The sequence below is a fragment of the Equus caballus genome, chromosome 29 (genome assembly GCF_041296265.1).
Source record: "Equus caballus isolate H_3958 breed thoroughbred chromosome 29, TB-T2T, whole genome shotgun sequence".
NCBI classification, from domain to species: domain Eukaryota; kingdom Metazoa; phylum Chordata; class Mammalia; order Perissodactyla; family Equidae; genus Equus; species Equus caballus.
The window spans coordinates 39,162,239-39,180,992 of NC_091712.1; the positions used below are offsets into that span (position 1 = coordinate 39,162,239).

Consider the following 18,754-nt stretch of genomic DNA (forward strand, 5'->3'; position numbering starts at 1 on the left):
GGCCCAAGAAAACTCTCTGCCTTAAAGGACTCAGGCCCACCCAGATCATCTCCCTTTCTTAAGATCAGCTGATTTGGGACCTCGATTCCATCTGCAAATTCCCTTCATTACCCAGATGAGTGTTTGACTAACTGGGGAGGAGTATATGTACATGAGGCCCAGAATCTTAAGGGCTATATGCCTACCACAGCAAGTAATTTCTTTTCTATTTTTGAGGAAGATTAGCCCTGAGCTAACTACTGCCAATCCTCCTCTTTTTGCTGAGGAAGACTGGCCCTGAGCTAACATCCATGCCCATCTTCCTCTACTTTATACATGGGACGCCTACCACAGCATGGCGTGCCAAGCGGTGCCATGTCCGCACCCGGGATCCGAACCGGCAAACCCCGGGCCACCGAAGTGGAACGTATGTACTTAACCACTGCACCACCGGGCTGGCCCCGAGAGTAATTTCTTAAACCAAATAAATGGCCAAGAATTGGCCACAGGCTTATGGATGGGGGAATGGGCAACCTGCAAAGAGGATGTGGGCTCCTCAATACCCCCAAAGTCAGGCTGACCTGGCTCAGATAAAGGATGATTCTCAGAAAGGGCCGCCTTTTCCTCCTAATAATTCTCCTGTTTGAACTCTTCTGTGTCCAGCCCTGACCGTTGGAATGTGGTTAATTATCCTCTCTCCTCCTCTCAGTTGAAGCTTCAGAAATCAGGATTCAGTCTCTAGGGGACAGATGCTTTTCAAATCCTTGATTAATGTCCCAGATGGAAGGAGAGTACCATTGTGTTTATTGTCCAGCTGTCCTTGCATCTTCCGTGAGCACGGAGCAGCGACAGCGAGGCAGCTGGGCATGTGTGCTCCAGGGTGACCTGCTCCCTGCCGGGTGGGATGATCACCCCTTTGTTCAGAAGGAAAGAGTCGCTGAGGGGAGGCTCTGGTCAGTGGGAGGCCTTAGCGAGCTGTTCACAGAGTTTAAACCCACCTTTGACACCCGCTGAGCCCAAGGATGGGGTGCCTTGAGGATGGAGCCATTGAAAACATGACAGCCCTAAAGGACTCTAGAGTGTAACCAGACTGCTCCTCAGAGGCCCATCCCCATGTCAAAATATAACCAGGGTTCTTTTTTGGGGTTTTTTAATGCTACAAAGAACTTTCGTGTATTTTTATCAGAGCAGCCTGACAAATTTTTGAGTCAGGGAGAAGCAGGCATTCACCCATTTCTCTGATGACAGAGCTGACCTCAGCTAGGGGAAGTGGCCTGTCCGGGTTGCCGGGCAAGACCAGGGCAGAGAGAGCCCTAAATCCAGGCCTGACCGATGCCGCTGTTCTCGCCGCATCCCGGCCTTCCTCCAGGAAGCTGTGCTCTCTCCTCCCTTCATTGTCCTGCACCCGGGACAGCACTGTCCTCAGAGAGTTAGCTCAGCTGGGAAGCGAGGGCTATCCGGTCTCAGTGTATTTAGTCTTAATAACCCATTTACGGCTGCGGAGCTGGGCTGCCTCTTTCCCAGAAATCAGGCCACACTTCTCTGGCCAAGTGGCAGCTTTCCACCCCATTATGGTCCTAGAATATGATGCTGAAGAGGAAAACGAGGAGCCATAGAGAGTTCAAATGAGTCACATGATCCCTTCTGGAGATAAAGGGTGTTTCTTTGTTTGGGGTTTCACTTCACCTGGAATCAGGACACTTTAGAGGCCAACTAAACAGTGGACGAGCCCGGCCAGTGGGGACGGGGCTGGGGACACGTGATGAAGTCCAGCTCCGGCTGTTGTTCTGCCTGCTGAGGCCTCTGCTCTGGCCACTTCCTCCTTCCTGTGCTTCTGCTTCTCCTTCTGAAAAATGCAGAGAAGACCAGCTGTTGGCCAAAGGTAAGGAGCAAACGACTGCTTAAAAAAGAGAAGCATTGAATTTCTAACATTAGACAAACATATTTTTACTGTAATTGAAGGTGATTTTATATATACAAAAGACTGCTTGCAATTATTTTTAATTAACATTCATTTTATTCAAATTCAAAATTTTAGATTTTCGTTAAGCTTTTAACTTAAAACTGCATTATTCTACTTATAACTTTATTTCATAAAATATAGTAAAATTTAACAGTGACTGTTGAGGGAAACTTTGATGACTGGCCCCCTTCAGAAATTTAGTTATTTAAACTAGCTTAACAATTTTAAACTGCATTTATAAAATTAGTGCTTTACACTTCAGAATACTGCACTTTCCTCACAAGCCTTCCCAAGTTCTCAACTAACTAAGTATGCTGAATCTTAAGTTCTCTTAAATGTTCCCTTTCTGCTTAGAATCTTCATAAAATTGTGTCGCAGATTTCAGCTTAAATGATGTCTCCACCAATTACTCACTTACATATTTTTAAACTGGAATCACAAGCTCGTCCATTGGATACTCAAATATGCCCCATTCTCTTAAAATTGCAAGTTCTTAAAATACCAGATAGATATACATCACCTAAACTTAACCCGAAAATACCAAAAGTCTGAGTTTAATTTACTTCGCATTCCTCTGCTTAAATAGCGACTTTTCCAAGGTCAAAACCTAATAAAGAAACAACTATGGCATTACCAGCAAGCCAGGGGGCCTGTCCCAAGGCACTGTGGTTACTTATAGACCAGAAAGACCCTGATTAGGATAGCAAAGCATATACAACATAACAATGTTTTTCCAGACTTTCTGAATTGTGGGTCATTTTATTTTGCAATGAATTGTTTAAAAAGAGCTAATTTACAGATCTGCTGCTGGGGAGTTTCTGGACAGGATTCGAGAAGAGCTTTTAAGCTATTACAGGGCCTTTGTGGCTTACTTAAGGATGGCATCAAGAATTAGCCAGGGAATTAATTTCTAAATGGCATCGGCCGTGTTCTGGAGGCATCCAGAGGTTGTGGGCCTCGCCGGGGCGCTGTGCAGAGTGTCCTGGGGCGCAGGACGGCATGCATGGAAGGACAGCTAATGGCTGGCGAGCAGGACTGGCCTGAGGTCAGTGAAAGAAAAATCGAGTCAAAATCCAGTCCCCTGGGGGTAAAGGCCCCTCGTTAGCGCCACTGAGGTAATCAGAGCTCTCGGTTCTGAGACAGACACCTAACTCAAAGGAGCTTAGGCAAAAGGGCAATTTCAGGGAGAATGCTGAGATCATTCAGGATGAAAGGCAGAATGTACAAACGAAGGAAAAGAAGTCTATCTCGTGTGGGAACAACTGGATACAGCCAGGAGCCCGCCCCTGTCTCCCATCGCTCCTTTCTGCCGACGTCTCGTCATCTCGTGACCACCCTCCTCCGTGTGGCAGGAACACCACTGATGGCAGATGGCAGGGGTTCTTGGGACCCCATGACCCCATCACCAAGGTCCTAAAGAATGAGGCAGCTCCCACTGGAACCCGCCTTCCGAGCTGGAGGAGAGCAGTTCCCGAAGGATGGAGCCGTTATTCCAGCAGGAGGCGGGCTGTCCAGAAGGAGCAAACCCGGTCAGAAGAGCAGCTCGTCCCCTGGGCTTCGGCAAGCAGAGCCAGTGAAATTTTATCAGAAGGGACAGGAATCGGGAGACCTAGATTCTGGTGCCGACTCCTGTCACCAACTGACTTGCTGGCCTTGAACAAGCCGCTTCCTCTCTCTGGGCCTCAGGTACCTCAACTCTAAAGAGACTGAAAGCCCTTGAAGGAGGCTTCCCCAGGCCTGACATTATAGTTCTCAGAATTAGGGGCGGAAAGGCAGATCGGGGAGCAAAGGAGTGGGGATAGGGCAGTGGGCAGAGCATGGAGGTGTGGCTATCTACACAGCAAGCACCCTAAAGGAAATAGGGCTGCAGGCAGAGGGACGGCTGGCCAGCAGAAATTGCTTGGCCAGGCACGAAACTAAGAAGAGGGAGAAAAGCCCTCTTCTCAAATTGTAGCCCAAATTACACCGGAGCGCCTGGTCACCCCAAAGGGAGAGAGCCCCAACCATTCATGCTGGTGGACCCACTGAAGCACCTCAGGCCAGGTCCCCCCACCCCTCATTTTATTCTTCCCTGAATCCAACTTCTGGCACCTATGAGACGATTCAAAATCGGAGTGACTTTGTAATCCTGAGCCTGGTATACAGCAGGTCCTCAGCAAACGCCCTCACATTGGATGGATGAAGGATGGATGATTGGAAGATTGTGCTAAAAGTTTAGAGCAGTGCCACTCATCTTTCTATCTTCAGCTCCAAAAGCCTGGCTCACTGTAGATGCATCATAGTCATTTTTTAAATGAGTGAGTCAATCGACCACAAAGCTACCTTTGCTGCTGAATATGGATTCCTATTTCTGCATGGCTTGGACTCCCAATGTCTTGTCCCTCTTTGTGTCACCCATCTTGCACCATGCCTGAAGTGCAGAAAATGCTCAGTAAACATTTGTTAAGATGCAGTTAAATAAACAATACTTCCTAAGCTCTATATTAAAATGTAAAAAAATAATCCTGGAAACCACTCATTTTCAGATGCCAAATTCTGTGTCGCTTCGGGATGCCTCTGCCCATAAGCAATAGAAACCCTAGTCTATTGTGACTTAAACAAGAAAGGACGTAAGAAGTCCAGAGGTAAACAGCCCAGGGCTGGTGCGATGAATCTTGAGGGTCTGTTCCATCAACCGTAGCAAGTGGGCTTCTGGCCCACAGTCTGACCCCTGCTGCATCTCCAGGCATCAGGTCCACATCGTTCAAGGTTGAACTGCGACAAAGACCAGCACCAACTCATCTTTCCCTCTTACCAGGAGAGCAAAAGCTTGCCCTGAAAGACCCCTGATATTTCTACTTGCATCTCATTAGGCAGAATTATAAGCTGGGTGCTGGGAAGCAGAAAATGTGTTTCTTGTAACAGGGGCAGGTGGGAAAGGAAGGGGGAGGCATGGCGTGTTACCGCAGGGCTCCCGTACGGAGTGGGGGGCATTTGAAGGCCTTCCCGTCCTGCTCAACAAGACCCAGTGTGGTTGGGAGAAGCCTTCTCTGTGGGATATTTGAGGTTCTTCGTATCCCAGGCCTTAAAACTCACTCAGAGCAAATGTTTTAGACAAGCACCAATCTTGGACTAAGGATTTTAAAACATTTTACTAGATGAACTCTTTCAGATTCCCAAGGTGGATTTGAAGTTCACAATCGACATGCCGTCTTGTAGATGAGTGCAACGGCTCAGCATTGCCGTCTGGCCGAGGGTGCTTAGTGGCCTGTCTCCGGCTGGCTGGCCTGAGAACCGAAAACTGATGAGGACTTGGATCTGGAAGCTTCGTCCAGCTCTGGCTAGGGAGCATGAGTCTACCTGCCTTTGAAGGAAAACCGTATGAGCCAGTTAAGCATGGAAGTTTCCATGTGGATGTGAGTGTTCAGTGGCTTCAGGAAACTGTTCGTGCTTTGGAAGTTTTTGTTTTGATGTGCCTCTAAGAGCCAGAAAAAGAAAAAAAAATCTTTTCTCTAAGCTCTGAGTGTGTTTTTCAGGCCATTTCTACCTTCACCTGTTTACCAGCATTATTGTTTACATACTTTAGAATCGTACTTGTGCCCGTATTTTCAACATGCTTTGGGGCATCTGATAGATATATATTGTTAATTTATCATAGTGCCTAACAGAATGGTAAGCATTTAATAAATACTGTTTCAATGGCTAACTGGCATAGAAATATATAATTTGCCTGAATGTTTTTTTCCATCTACTCTAGTCAACAATCACATAATTTAGCTGAAGTGATTTTATAGATAAGCAGAGAGATGGCAGAAAAAGCCAATTATTTTACCATTTCCCCCTCCCCCAATATTTCCAAATTGACCTGTTTCGAAAAGAAGTTCAGCATCTTACTCCAGCCTCTTCCCCTTTGAGACCCGGGAAGATGAAATGTTTCAACACAAATAAGCTTGCTATGGGCAATCACATAGCACAGTGGATATGATGACACCACCCAGCTGGAAACGTTATTTCAGTCTTTGGAAACGACTTCTGCCCAAACGGTTTGTCATTAGTAGGAAGGGACTAGCTGTTCAGAATGAGGGCTTGTGTGGGTGATCGGTGGGAAACCTAAAAGGACATGTGAGGGGAAGATTTATTTTTGTCAGAAAATAAGCATTTGTCTAATCGCTTGGAGGAAAAAGAGTTGCCTTCATTTCTGCACAGTCATTGTTATAAAAATAATACAATTGGTTCAAGGTAGCAAAATGTGGAAATTATACACCGCCCGTGTTGCTGAGCTGAATGCATTCATGAGTCTTATAAGCAATTGTCCAGGATGAAGTCTATGGAGAAGCTGGGAGTCTTTACTGAACTGAAAATTGCTAGTTCTTATTTTCTCAAGAAGGAAGGATTCTTTGGTTAGAAGCTCTCAGGCAAAGGCCATCCTACACCACGCCCTGCTGTTCAGAGTGAATCACCCTCCAAGGTAAGGAGCAGGTGAGAAGACAAGGAAGAACGCATCCCTTCAGGCCAAGGAACGCCACAATCGCAGGCGCCCCACCTGCCTTTTGCACTGTTTCCGTCTACTGGTCTCCGTTCTCATCCCTCCCTTGCCCACCCCCCAGGGTCCGGACTTGAGCTGAGAAGTGACGAGAGCCTCCTTGACAAGGCATGCTGAAATACGGTAATTGGCGGGGCAGAGACAACCGTTTGTGCTGTTAAGGCTAAAGAGAAGACAGAAAGGTGAAGAAGAACCTAAGAGAGGAAGACGGTCTTTGTAGCTGGGAGGCTCCCCCAGCGGGCAGAGAAATAAGCAAAGTGAGTCAGAGACCGTGAGTCAAAGCGAAGAGGATGACTCACTGGACCAAGGCAGGTGCGAGGCGACGGGAGGTGAGAACATTCTCCTCCTCCGTCCTTGTCCCTTCTCCGTGAGACTTCCTACAGGGCTAAAGGTTTTATTTTTAGGGAATATGCTGTCTTCACCAAAAAAGGTCTTCCCTTTTGTTTTCTCTGATAAGGTCCAGATTTCTTAGATTGTGGCAGAAACCCTAACTCTTTTCAGATCTTTGGATGCTTAATAAACACGGAATAACAAGGGGCATGAAGGAGAATGAATTTGGAAGAAGACTGGCACTGAGGAGACCCTGTGACACCCGCGTGCAGGGAGGCGAGGGGCATCGACAGCTAGGAACCGAGGGAGTCTTGGGCAGGCTGTGGGAGGCTGGGACTTAGCTGTATGGTTGTGCTTGCAAAAGAGTACACGTTAAGCATCATAACTTCCCTTGAGCTTGTAAAGTAATGCAGCAGCTCTGAATTTCACCTAAAAAGTCAGTTCAGGAGTTCTTCAGTCATCTCTGATTCCTACAAATATAGATCACTTTTTAAGAGAAAATACTGTCAAGACATTTAGAAAGTTATTTAACAGTCATTTTTGGAAATTCATTTAAGAAACTACTTTCTAGGGGCCGGCCCCATGGCCAAGTGGTTAAGTTCACGCACTCCGTTACAGTGGCCCAGGATTTCACAGGTTCGGATCCTGGATGCCAACATGGCACCGCTGGTCAGGCCACGTTGAGGTGGCGTCCCACGTGCCACAACTAGAAGGACCTGCAACTAAGATATACAACTATGTACCAGGGGGATTTGGGGAGATAAAACAGGAAAAAATAAATAAATAAATAAGATTGGCAACAGTTGTTAGCTCAGATGCTAATCTTTAAAAAAAAAAAAAGAAACTACTTTCTATACATCTTGTGAGGAAATAAGGCAAGCCACCCGGACTGTGGATGGTTTCTGGTTGCATCCCTAATATACATTCACCTCTCTGCCTTACAAAGAAGGCTTCCAAGTGTGGGTGGGACATACAGCTGTCTGAAAAAAGCCTACATCCCCAGGCTCCTTTGCAGCTAGCTACACATCTGACAAAGTTCTGTCCAATGCAATGTGAGTAGAAATACTGTATTGAAGTATTAAGGAGCAACTGGCGTGCACCTCATAAACTCTTCTTGCATCCCTCTTTCTCCTTCTTGCAGGTGGAAGGCAGATGTGATGGGTGGGACTTAAGCGTCCTTTCACAGACCATGAAGTGCAAAGCACAGGCTAAGGACGGCAGAGCAATCTGGCTTCTGGATACCTTCACTGGCCACCTCTGAACTGCTTATTTTGGAACTTGTCTGGGAGAGACGAAAATGCTCTCTTATTTAAGCTACTGTACTGGGTTGAATAGTGTCTCCCCAAATTTATGTCCTTTCTGGAACCTCAGAATATGACCTTATTTGGAAATAGTGTCTTTACAGATGTAATTGGTCAAGGTGAGGTCATACTGGAGTAGGGCGGTTCCTAAATCCCATAAGACTGGTGTCCTTCTAAGAAAAGAGACACCAAGAGAGAACCCATGTGGTGACAACTGGACACGTCTGTAAGCCAGACAATGCCAAGGACGGCCAGCAACCAGCAGGAGCTGGAAGAGGTAGGGAAGGCTCCTCCCCTAGAGCCTTCAGAACCGCACTAGCGACACTCAATGTCAGCTTATAGCTTCCGGAGCTGTGAGAGAATAAGTTTCTGTTGCTTTAAGCTCCCCCCCCCCCCCCCCCCCCCCCCCCCGTTTGCGGTAATTTGCTATGGCAGCCCCGAGAAATTGCTATGGCTCCTGTTAGAGTTTGTCTTCTTTGTTATGCGAGGCCTCACCTAACCCTTATGTACTAATCCTCACCTAACCCTTATGTACTAATCATGCACAACGCGCCGCTGCTGTTTCCATTCGACTCTAACGTCACCCTTCACTCGGGAACTGGGAATTTTACTGGAAAGCGGCTGATGAGTTCCACTGATTTATAGGAGGTAAAGACGGTTTTATTACCAGCTCCACTCTAACTCTGCCCAGAACCTTCCTTTCTGCACCTCCTAGTGAGATTCAGCAGAGTCCTCTGTGACCACCTTTCTTCACAATTTGATTAAAAATTGCATGAGGTAAGGAGGGCAGAGCAGGAAAATGGACTAATTAATAAGATTACTCAGAGCTTCCTTTCTATTACATAGGTTCTCTTTCATTCTTGTTCCGTCTTCCCTCTTCACCCTCCTTCCCTCTCTGCCTACCCCCCGACCCGTCCATTCTGGGCAAGGAAACTTCGGGCCATCCCAGAAACAGATCTCAAAGTGCTGAGTGGAGAGTCTGTTTTAGACCCGTCTAAAGGAGCTACGGTAACGGGCCTTCTACACTCCCAAATTTCAGATAGATAACTGCGTTAATTCCAAAAAGAGACCAACAATAGCCAGAGTTCGAGTCGGATAATTGCCGTGTCAGGTTAACTAGGTAAGAGGTGCTTTCAGTGCAACGAGCAAGATCTTTGCTCTTGGCTGCTTCTCATGATGTAAAGGCCAAGTGCTAACCTGACGAGCAGACACAGCCTTTGCTGACAGCCTAATCCATCAGTGCCTTCCTGTTGTGGCAACAATGGACCAACGAGAACGTGCGTGTCAAGTTTCTCCTTTTCCAATACTGTATGATCCCACTGGTCTCCCAATTTTCAATTACATCGATGCCTCAGGTGAATCACTGCCACACTTCAGGGGTCCCCCTAGATAGAAAAACCCTTTTTTACTGATGGCAGAGGTTAGAAGAAAGCCTGCAAAAATTAAAAAAAAAAAAATCGAATATTTCCTTTGAGTTCATTGATACATATTAATTCCCTTAAAACATCACAAGCCTTAACTTGCTGCTAAAAAAAAAAAGTCAAGGATAATTATTTGTCCAAAAATCACACCAAAAATGTTCAGAGCTCAAAGAAGTTGTCATTCATGCATTAAACAGATATTAAAGAGACTACTGTGTATCAGCTGATCCTGGACATATTGGCACTATAGACACTTGGTGCACTTGTGACTTTTACGGTCTGGTGGGGTACAGACTTGCAGCCACACGACTCCACAGTGTGACAAGTGCTATGCTATAGCTTGACAGAGGGTGTAATGGGTGCGGAGTCCACACCTAGAGTTCAGTGGGGCTGCCCCAGCGCAGGCATGGCGGGTGGACGGTGGGAGGTGAGGATGGCCAACACACAGGCGTGTGATCTGGGCTTCGTCGGGCATGTGAAGGACAATCAGGGCAGCTCTGGGCTTGAGGACACCGACTTAACACGGGCTCAGGTCTAGGCCTCAGGCTGAAATCAGAGAGTTCAAAAAGGTTTCGGAATTAAACAGGGGGAACCCCAGCTCACCTCCCAGAACACTAGCTGGGGAATGTAGCCTTGTTTCGGACAGCTTTGTGTCCAGCTAAAACTTAGAAATCTCTCTCTTTTTTCTTTTTAAGATTGGCACCTGAGCTAACATCTGTTGCCAATCTTTTTTTTTTTCTTCTTCTCCCCAAAGCCCCCCAGTACATAGTTGTATATTTAGAGAGAGAGAGAGAGAGAAAGAAAGGAAGATCATATCAAATAACATTTCAACAAGAGTTTAAGATCCAGTAATTGGAGTTTCAGAAAAAGAGAACAGAACACTAAATGATGGTACGTAAGAACACATAATACACGATTAATTTCCCAGACCTTAAAGACACAAGTCTAGATTGAAAGGGCCAACCACCTCGTGACATTTCTGAACATTGGAAATAAAGAAAAGATGCTAAAAGTTTCCAGAGAGAAAAACACACATCACATTTAAAGAAAAATCAGAACAGCACTAGGCTTCGCAACATCAACCATAGGAACTAAAATAAAATGGAGTAACAGCTCAGAAGTCTAATGGAATACAGTTTAAAACCCAGCCACATATATAAATAAAAATCGAAGGCAGAGGTAGAATAAAAACATTTTCCAAAATACAAAAAGAAACAAAATTCTCATGAAGTATCTGAGGGGATGTATCTATTAAAGCAAGAACATGGAAGATAAGAAACTAAAAATAAGGGACCCAGCACCATAACACACCAAGGGAAGTCTCAAGATGGCAATGGGCAGCAGACCCAGGAACTGACCAGTCCGGATCCGGGCAGAAGGTCAGAGGACTCTGGAGGAGGGTTCTCCGAAAAAATACAAAACTGATAGATTAATTGATATGGCTGACCTGGGGAAACAGTATCGAATGGCAGATAAAAGCCACCGGAACAATTAGGACAGAACTTAAAATAAGTACTTAACACTAAACAATTATTTAAAACTGAGCAATTATTACTAACTCTAGGAAAACCCAAAAGTTATATAAGAAAATAATCGTAATATACGGATCATAAGTGAATCATACTTATGTATTAGGTAGTAGGGAGTGACTCTTGCTTTAACACAAAATTTTGATGTAAGTATATTAGAAGAATTGGGGAGGAGAAATGAGACATGAGAATTGGCTCAAGAGAGCTAAATCCTCCTTCCCCATAACAGAAAATCATTAGAAAAATGTCTAAAAATAACAAATCAAGAAGTAGTATTATGAGCAAATGAGTTAGAAATAGGGAAATAAATGCCATAAACAGTTACAAGAGTTGAATGTGTTTTCCTTTGGGGAACAGGACCAGTGAGGCAGAGGGCTCTTCTTATTTGCTACGAGCCTTGAGCACTTACTTGATTTTATAATTCTGTGCATATATTATTTTGAGAAAAAAACTGAAAATAAGAATAATAGCCCTGAACTTACTTTTTAACCCAAATTTTGGTGATAATTATGCAAAATTCAGTTCAGAATTACTCAATACGGTTGGTCCCTCATAAAACACTCACCCTAGACAATGGTTCATTGACTTGCCATAGGTTTACATCGGAAGGACTGCAGCATCAGCGTGATTTTGTTTCTTAGCTCTTGACTATGACTCTAAGAACAGTACTGCACGTAACTGCAAAGTGTGTCTTTGCTGGGTTAAGGTTTTTTTGCCGCATTATCAGATTTTGATTCCATTTGTTCATTCTGTTTTTCCAAGATAAATCAGTAATACAATTCCCTTAGCAACTCCATTCCGTAGACCCATATCCTGCCCTCACAGAAGCTCTGGTTGCAGCAAGCCGCAGACCCACCCCACAGGCTCTGTCACACACCCGTCCACGGGGACAGTGCCTCAGCTTACCAGAAACCTTGACAACTTCATGTGTTCCCTGCTTAGACGGGACACTTCTGCGGTGGGAGAAAAGCACAGCCAGAAGAGGATAATAGAAGAGATTTAAAAAAAGGTATTTTTAATATCATGTCAGAGGGCAGAAGAGGGAAAAAAGGTGGTTGCTAAAGAAAAAGACCCAGCTGTTACCAAATCTGGAAGTCACTGGTATCCTGAAATGTGTTTGAAAATATCTGCAGACCACATAACTTTTAAAGAGACAGTAATGTAACAACACTGTCTTTCTCTGTTATAGTTGTATGAACCCAAGGCATTCTCATGTAAAATATTTCCTTAATCTTTCCCTTTTCACACTTTTTAAAAAAGTTTTAGGTTACTTTTTAAAAATTAAATCTATTTTGTGAATGTCTAGCTGATAACCAAAACAAAGGAAATTTACTAAACAGCATTTCACAGAATAGGGTCTGTGTGCTGCTCTTCATTTAGCAAATAATATCTGTTATCTTAATAACTGAGTACTGAATAAGAGGATGTGCTTCTAGAAGGAAATTGGTAATTGTCTCATACTGTCAATGTATGTGCATTTATATAAAATATCATTATTAAATTCATTGTCCTTCAAAAGGTCTGAAAATATTTAGAATGTGTCACTTTACAAAATAAAGCAACACAGGAAGCTCCATAATTTAGATACATCTAGACTCTTGAGGCTCCGATCCAGGACTCAACCACTTCTGTATCTTATTGTCTTAGGTCAGAGGTCAGCAAATAAGAGAGAAAAGAAAGACCAATCCAGAAGCAAACTGACTAATGAAAGCTCCAGAAAGAGTTACAATGAAGAAAGATACAATGAAGGAAGGAAAGGAAATTATCAAAGAAATATTACATTAAAAATTTCCAGGATATGAATTCAAAGTATGTGAATTTTCAGAGTGACAGAGTCCATCCCAAATGCCCAGCATAATGAGTGAAGAGATGCACACCAAGACACATAATCATGACACTTGAGAACAGTGGCTCCAAAACCTTCCAGAGAGAAGAAAAACACATCATAAAGGATGATACTGATTTTCTCAACAGCAATATAGGAAGACAATGTAGCAATGCCTTCAAAATGCTGAGGGAAAATGGGTTTTAACCAAGAACTCCATATTTGGTCAAATCAATTAAGTATGATGACAGAATTAAGATATTTTCAGATGCAAAGCCTCAAAAAAATGTATGCCCCATGTCTTTTTTTCTCAAGAAACTACTAGGGGATAAGGTCCACCAAAAACAGAGAGGAAATCAAGAAAATGAAGGTAGAGGATCCAGCACTGGGAGGATCCCAGAGGAACCTGGGAGAGACAGAGTTTTAGTAATCCACTGATTTCCTAGAAAATGGAAGAGTTTAGCCTTCAAACATCCCTTCCTACCCCTCTCTATTCATACTTTCACATTAGTGATAAAGCAATATTAAAAAAATTAGCAATCAGTATTATATCATTATGAGATTTTGTATTTTATTCTCAGCTGAGCCAGCTGCATACCACAGTTCATTTTCATTACTATTTACAACTTTTCTTGGAATTCATTGAGTCAAGTTTTTCCGGGAATTGAGTCAGCATATGTAACAAATAGATTCCATCTCCCCCTTGGAGGCGTCCTGCTGAGAGCCCTCATCTTCCGGCTCCCATGACACCGAGTTCTCTAGGCCTTCCCCACAGCTACTGGATCAAGACTTCCCTTCGCCATCATCTTGGGAATTTCTTTTCCCTCTCTCCTGTGTTGGGTCCTCTACTGCCCTGAGTCAATGTCATCTTTTTCTGGATTTACTCCTTGAGTTGTAGTGGGTTGAGGTGTGAGTGGAAATTAAGGAGGTGGAGACTGAGGTCACGCTATTCTTAGACACTTGCTTAGGAAGAGAAGGACGAAGAATGGGAGCAGGGGAGGGAGGGGAAATTAGCCTCATGAGGCTGTATTTAGAAATACAGAGGCAGAGCCCAGAAGCAACCCAGCTAAAACTGTGAAAAGTAATTACCGCTGGGGAGATACAGGGCAGAGGACTGCTGTTTTCCATTATAAGGCTTGTGGTGCAAATAAACCTTGCATGAATAGCAATTAACTGGCTGCAAGATAAATGTTGGAAGAATAGGGAGAAAAGGCCGATTCTTCAGGCAGAGGGAAGAACATGAGCAAAAAAACCTGCCAATGTTTCTACTTGCTGGAACATAAAGGAAGGTGCGGTGGGAGAATAAGCACGAGGGTGGGGAGAACGCCCCAGCTCACTAGCTTACGGAGTCTAGACTTGGCTGTGGGGAACAACTGATTCCTTTCTACAACTTTTAAATAACTTGAATAGCTGAGGTGTTACTTTGGCAGATTGGGAGTGCAAGATTAGAGCAGGGAAACGAGTTGGAGACCACCGTCTATTCTAGGCAAGAGATGATGAGGGTGTGAAATGAAGTAACTCCTCTGGGTTGATGTGAAAGATGGGAAAGAAAGAGAATCAACAGACTGGGTTGGGATCCAAGGGAAAGGGAGGAATCTAGGGTAACTCCCAGGTTTCTGACCTAGGTGATGAATTTCCCGAATTAGAGAACTTAGCAGGAGTTTTGAGCGGGGCAAAGTGAGTGAAGTTTGGAACACGTTTTAAGTGGGAAGGGACATCTAGTAGGCAGCTAGATAAGATCTGAAGTTTTGTCATGAGGACTGGCTGAGCTAAAGATACGGGTTAGTCACGGCAAAAGCTGAAGGTCAGCAGAGCAGACGCGATCTGCTCTAGGAAGAGCATGAAGAGCGAGCACAAAGGAAACACCAACAGGAAGAGTGGTCACAGGCCTCAAAAGGGAGGAGTTAACAGCATCACATGCCGTAAAAGGTCAGGAAAGAGAACTGAAGAGATCCCAGTAGATGTGGGCCGCAGTGATCTGTAACAGGGCATTTGAGGAAGCCTGGTGGAAGCAGAGGTCTAATTTGTGATCAATTACAATCCCCGTCCTTGAAGTGTGGGCTGAATTGAAGGGGTGATCAAAAGTAAGGAGGTGGTGGTAGAGAGTAGGGGGATTGAGAAGCCCGGCTGTGAAAAGGAGCACTGGGAAGGAGGAAAGTCAGCTAAAAATTCAAGGGTTAGACTTTTCCCCCTAAGAACGGAAAGCTTTGAGAACGTTTGGATGCTTCAGAAAAGTCGGCAGTACAGGGAGAATTTGAAAATACGAGAGAGGCAAAACAGTCTTACCGTATAATCCAGCAATCACACTCGTAGATATTTACCCAACTGATGTACAAACTCACATCCACAGAAGACCTCCATACAAACGTTCGTAGCAGCTTTATTCCTAATGGCCAAAAACCAGAATTAACCAAGATGTCCTTCAATAGCAGAACGGATAAAAAACTGTGGTGCATCCAGACAATGGAATAATAGTCACTGATAAAAAAATGAGCTATCCAGTGACAATCTTCCTCAAGCAAAAAGAGGAAGATTAGCAACAGACGTTAGCTCAGGGCCAATGTTCCTCACCAAAATAAACAAATAAATAAAACCTTACTAGCAACAAAAACATTTAAAAAAATGAGCTATCAAGCCACAAAAAGATATGGACGGATCTCAAATGCGCAGTGCTAAGTGAGGGAAGCCAGTCTGAAAAGGCTGCATACTGAATGACTGCAATTCTATGACACTTTGGAAAAGGCAAAACTCTGGAGGCAGTGACAGGGCAGTAGCTGCCAGGCTGAGGGAGGGCTGAGGTGAATAGGTGCAGCACAGGGGATGTTTTCAGGGCGGTGACACCATTCTGTGTGATGCTCTAATGGTGACTACAAGACAAAAAGCATTGTCAAAACCTGTAAAACTTTACAGCCCAAAACATAACTTAGCGTACAGAAATTTTAAGCAATTCATTTAGGAGGTTGGGGGAATCCCAGGATGAAAATGCAGAGTGTGACAAATAAATCCAGAAGTATCACAGACATATAAAACAATCTTACTGAAGGCTGGGTGAGGGAATAAAGTGTTGAACTGAGTGACTCTGGAAACGAGTGATGTCTGTTGAGACCAAAGGCACGATACACTGTCATGAGCACTGTGTTCTAGTGGGAAAGCTGTTTCCCACAAAGGTATGGACTAACAATTCCGAAAGTGCTACCTGCACATCCTGGAAGCGAACAATGAATTTGAGCGACAAAGTGATAATGGATTATAACCCAAAGAGTAAGATAAATATCCATAAGTTCACACTGATATAAATGGTGGAATAAACAAACAAATGGGGGAAGAACAGACAAGTCTTCCATGGGGAATTCCAAATAATTTATGTAGCTACTCCACCCTAGGAAATGGGATTCCTTAAGTGTGGACTGTGCTCAGTGACTTTCTTGCAGAGCAGAGTACAGGAAGGGAGAAAAAAAGAGTTGACTGCACAGTGGAGAAACCTGGCAGACACTTTAGTCAGGGGATCAAGGTCAACATCAGTACTGATAAGTCATGTTCAAAGTGTTGATGAACCCATGATGTGATGTGATGAGAACGGCACATCACCTCTCTGGTCTTCCCCTCAGAAAGCATTACCCCTGTCTAACCATGAGAAAACATCTGACAAATCCCAACTGAGGGACATTTTACAAAATACTTGACCAGTACTCAAAACTGTCAAGGTCATCAAAAACAGAAACTCTGAGAAACTGTGACAACCAAGAGGAGCCTAAGATAAGACTAACTGTAATGTAGTAACCTGAATGGGAGTCTAAAACAAAAAGAGGACTTTAGGTAAAAAAAGAGAAATCTGAATAAAGTACATAATACATATGAGTAATAATTATCATTCATATATACATTCTATAAAGTATATAATAATGTGCCAGTACTGGTTAACTGTGACAAGTGTACCATATTTAACACATTAGTAATAGGGGAAACTGGAGTGTATGAGGGAACTCTGTACTATTGTCACAATAATTCTGTAAATCCAAAATAAAAAGTTGATTTAAAAAAATCTGGGAGAGGAAGAACTCTAGAGCTGGGGATTGAATCACCAGAACTAGCCCAAGGTCAGAAGGCCTCAAGGTAGCGAGAGACAGACAGGGTGCTGCCATCACTCCTTTGTCCTCCGCTCGCAGCTCTCTGGAAAGCCCTCCTCTTGCCTTTCCAGCTGGCATCCCCACTCCCCCATCAGGACCTAGCACAGATGACCTCATCTTTATTGCCGTCTGACTTCACCACTCCTAACAGATGTGCTCAGTCATCTATGGTCTCTCGGTACTTTCATACAGTCAGCAAACTTGCTGCCAATTTATTGTGTACCAGATACGTGCTAGATGCTGGAACTAGAGATAAAAAATCTCATTAACCCCAAAGAACTCAGTCAAGTGACATCTTATGTTAGCACCTTTCACCTTGCACTGTTCTTGCTTTTGTCTCTCTCTCTGAAATAAACTATGAACTCTTTGAAAGCAAGGATTACTACCTTACGCATTTTTTCATTCCCAGTTCTAAAAACAATACCTATTCATAGCAATTAACAAAGAAATGCTTGTTGAGACAAAACAAACACTGAATTCTCTTTCACTTTATGTAGGGACTACTTCAGGGAAAGGAAACTATGAGAAGAGTCTGCAAGGCTTATACTAATAGGTGATTTTTAATTATTGGCAGAAAGATTTCCCCCCAGCTTCTGAATATATTACACACATATATTTCGGGAAGCAGACAGACTCTATCAGCAAGAGAGGAATTCGCCTTCAAGCAAAAGCGAAACCAGCCAACAGGGGCTCACACTGTTTCCCCACCCAGGAGGGCTGTGCCAGGGCTGCTGCAGCACCCCGTGGACACGATGGCCTTGCCTCCCGCCATCCACGGCACAATGGCCCATCACTGAAGTTCACTAAATGGCTGTCCTGGCTTACTTGGGAAAGTAAAAAGCATTTCTAAAACTACCTAAAAGTAAACTACCTGCCACTTACAGATCACTGGGCAGAAATGTCACATGGTCGCCCCTAGATCCAGGTAGGAATTTCTCCAGCCTTTAAAATAGAGGCCTAAGATAGCAAGGAGGTTTGGGAGTAGGTGCGGGGATATGCAGTGTCTACCACAGTCAACCTCTTTGGCTCCCCGCAGAATACACACTGCCCTTTGCATACACACACTTGGAACGCACTCACCCCGACCAAAGGAGGATGCCTCCATCTCTTCCAGTTACTGATTGCAGTCTGAAATCTCCAGGTGAAATGCAGTTTTCTCCATCAGGTCTAAATGTGGCTCTACGTGGTGCCCTCCTCCAGCTGGAAAGCCAGGTTATCTGCCCTGAACACAGGCCTTGCCCTACAAAGGCAGCGACGGATAAGGACTCTCTATACACCCCAGGCTCGAGCAAACAGAGATCTCGCCTACATGCTCTTTACACTGAGCTTTTGATCTGGGAGCAGCCGGTATCCGGGACTCTGTCCAGTACCTTCTCCCTTAGTTTACCTGCTACTGTCTCGGGGCAATTCACAGCCATCACTTGAAGTGGGAAAAGCCCACATTTAATGCCCTTTTGGCAAGGCCAGTCTTCAGTGTAAACTCCTGCTGAGGCTGCTGCAGGCCACTTGGTGGAGTTTCCATTTCGCTAGGTTTGCCCAAACCAGGACTCTTGGAACTTTCCATCAACTCAGACTGCAGGGTGCAAGCAGAGAAAGCTTCTCCTAGCGAGGCTCTATTTTCTTCTCCACTCTGGTTTCCACCCAGTTTCCTTTAGTCTGGCTGTATCGCTCTTCTGCAGGACTTCGCAGCTTGCATTCATTCAACACTTCTGTGACACTGCTTTCCAGGTATGATTCACTTAATCCTCCTCACAGGC

At 44.4% G+C, this 18,754-nt stretch overlaps 2 long non-coding RNA genes across 4 annotated transcripts; one reads left to right on the forward strand and one right to left on the reverse strand.

Annotated features, from left to right (window-relative positions):
- Positions 1–1,621: 1,621 nt before the first annotated feature.
- On the reverse strand, positions 1,622–18,210 carry LOC138921398 (uncharacterized). Of its 3 annotated transcripts, none has more exons than XR_011433946.1 (2): positions 18,078–18,210; positions 1,622–1,825 (listed from the first exon to the last, which is right to left on the reverse strand). It is a non-coding gene; the product is annotated as an uncharacterized lncRNA (long non-coding RNA). The 3 variants fall into 3 exon arrangements; XR_011433945.1 differs by lacking the exon at positions 18,078–18,210 and adding an exon at positions 11,952–12,087; XR_011433944.1 differs by lacking the exon at positions 18,078–18,210 and adding an exon at positions 4,265–4,404.
- Positions 1,659–13,415, forward strand: LOC111771249 (uncharacterized). The gene is made up of 3 exons (XR_011433942.1): positions 1,659–1,861; positions 7,936–8,372; positions 12,693–13,415. It is a non-coding gene; the product is annotated as an uncharacterized lncRNA (long non-coding RNA).
- Positions 18,211–18,754: the final 544 nt, after the last annotated feature.